The 2830-nt window shown below is 38.6% G+C and overlaps 1 long non-coding RNA gene across 1 annotated transcript; it reads left to right on the top strand.

Annotated features, from left to right (window-relative positions):
• The first annotated feature begins 343 nt into the window (after positions 1–343).
• On the top strand, positions 344–1504 carry LOC129369683 (uncharacterized). The gene is made up of 3 exons (XR_008606970.1): positions 344–478; positions 573–641; positions 1161–1504. It is a non-coding gene; the product is annotated as an uncharacterized LOC129369683 (long non-coding RNA).
• Positions 1505–2830: the final 1326 nt, after the last annotated feature.

Genomic DNA, 2830 nt, shown 5'->3' with positions numbered 1-2830 from the left:
GTAGCAATGGCAAAGAAAGCAAGTCAGCATATGCCCGCTTGACTTGGACAACCTTACATAAATGTGCTGTGTAATTCTGTATTTCAGTTTCTTTAAAAAAGAAAAAAGCCAAACCACACCGCTGTTCTGACAGATCATCAGTTTACATCAGCTAATCAATGACCTTTTAAAAATATTTTGGTTGGAGGTTTATCATCCTGTCCAAGAGAGGTGATATTTCTCCAGCTAAATTCCTCAAGGCCTTACTTTACTTTTCCTGACTTGATTTGATCTGTGGAGGAAACTAAATGTAACCCATGTGACCGACATGACCCAATCACCTTCCCTTTAAGCCCATCCCTTTAAGTTCATTGTCATGTGTGTTTCCGGGTTGGCTGCTGCTCACTGTTGGTTGTCGCGTCCGTTGTTGATAAAACAACTTGAAGTTATAAATCGACTCATCACTCATTTAATCTAAACTCAACTTTGAAGATTTCTGGTGAGTTGTTAAATACGATCTGACTTGACATATTGTATTTGCAATAATAGCGCCGCTAACATTCCCTCCCATTGCAATATTCGCCCATTAACAGCTGGAACACCTTCCTGAACTGAACAAGTTACCATTGCATCCACCTCCTCAGACAATCCGTTACTCGACGGTGAGTAAATAACAGTCATTTACAGTAGGTCGTTACTTTTGCTACGCTCCGCCAATTAGCATTAGCTACCAACTCGACAATCAGGGGCCACATCATTTAGTCTATTTATGAATTATTTACTTAATGACAAGTCACACTGTTTCAGCCGAATTAAAGACTACCCCTTTAATACTTAAAGGTTTCCCTTTTAACTTTAGATTTGATTATTTTTCATGATTTCTTTGTTGGTGTTGTTTTCTATGCTGGTGCAGCAATGAAGTCTCATATCCAACATGATTTGTTGTAGCTACTTTGATCAATCACATTTTTAAATTGATTGATTTTGATTCAATATTAGTTGTTTGCAATGACTGCTAATTATGTCAATTAAGAAACTTTGAACTTGAATTATGAAGTGCACTTTTTAAAAGGATTTTTTCCTTATTATAATGAAATTGTCGAAACATAGCAAGTATGTATTTGTTTTATATAAATGTAAAATTTATATATGAACTTAATGTGTGTTTGCTGGCCTTTTAGGTCAGGTTTTTTTTTCTTCCGGACTCCTGCACGGATACATTGGATGACGGAAGATGGCGAGCTACCCACCCACCATCTGGTGGTAGGAAACAGAACTACACTTTCCATATAGGAACTGGACAGACTCTAAGGAGTATCAAAAAAAAAGGGAAAATAACTATTCTCCCTTCATTTTTGGACCTCTTGTGGACTCTATTAGGTTTTGAAGTGTCACTGACAAGTGTTTTGTTTGTTTTCTATTTTCCTGTTTTTTTAGAACTTTATTTATTTATTTTTGTTGTTTTGGTATTATCATTATCATTATTATTATTATTATTATTATTATTATTATTGCCACTGCAATAAATAGCAGTATTAACAAACCTTTTTTTGGCATCAATTGTATTAATTATTCACCCAATCATGACTCCATGTCGTACCTACTTCTGATCTACAAACTGGTTAACACTATACCTTGCAGTCAGATCTGCGCATCAAAAGAAAGCGTTACATGTGGCGAGCCAGCCAGGAGTCTTGTAATGGGTGAATAATTGAACAATTTCACAGTGCTTTGATTTTGGATGTGTTATCATTAACAAAAAGAAACAATGGATGTTGTTACTCAGTTGGGTTTAAACATCCAACGATCTGTGTTAGTTACTGGCACTCAGAGCTGTGATGACGAAAAAGAAATCATTGAACGTTTAGAATGTTATGGTGTAGTAAAAGATGTTTTTCATGTTAGTGATCCACAAAGTGCATTTTATAAAAACCTGATTGTCGAGTTTGAAGAAGATTCTACTTTAAATGCCTTACAACCCCTTTTCCCATATAATTATCCTTCCCGAAGTGGCTTAGATGTGACATTTCGTGTTACTTCTCTTGCTTCAGAGTATGAAGCCTCAGTGAGTAGCAGCAACCCTTCCATGGACTACATTGATGAGCTGAAGAACATAGCTAAACGAAGCGGAAAACGATTTGAGGAGGTTCTTAAAGGTGTGATGGATCAAATAAGCACACATTTGGAGAATGCAGGAGGCGATGATGGAGATGAGGATGATGATGATGGTGGTGATGGAAAGGAGAAAGATGAGGAAGATGAAATCCTCAACTTAGCCCAGCCTGTGCAGAGTCAGCAGACGCTGCGAACTGTGCCTCAAGCGTTTTCAGCCCCTCCACCCCATTCGTCCACTAATTGGCAGGGGGCGCCACCTGGATTTAGCCGCCCCATTACACCACCAACCCAGAGGGTTTCTTTATCGGGGAATGACCTTATTCCGCAGAATGTTCAAAAAGTGGTGGTGGAGCATGTTGTAAAAAATAGCGACTTTTCCACATCTTCACTTAGACTACGCTCATTTTCAGGAAAAATTCCTAAACCAAGCAATGAAGCGGATTATGACTCATGGCGATCCCAGATTGAATTGCTGCTTGCTGATCCCAGCCTTTCCAGATTGCATATTAATCGGCGAATTGTTGAAAGTTTGTTATCACCAGCTGCTGATTTGATTAAATGTTTGAGCCCTGGTGCATCACCTTCCACTCTTCTTGAAGTCCTTGATTCAGCTTTTCAGACAGTACAGGATGGAGAGGAGCTTTTTGCTCAGTTTCTGAACATTTTTCAGAATCCTGGAGAGCGGCCATCCTCTTACCTCCAGCGATTACAGCTTACTCTCAGCACTGTAATAAAA

This window comes from Poeciliopsis prolifica, unplaced genomic scaffold, assembly GCF_027474105.1.
Source record: "Poeciliopsis prolifica strain line A6 unplaced genomic scaffold, Auburn_PproV2 SCAFFOLD021, whole genome shotgun sequence".
NCBI lineage: Eukaryota > Metazoa > Chordata > Actinopteri > Cyprinodontiformes > Poeciliidae > Poeciliopsis > Poeciliopsis prolifica.
The sequence above is the reverse complement of the archived record's forward strand: the minus strand, read 5'-3'. Positions and strand labels throughout refer to the sequence as shown.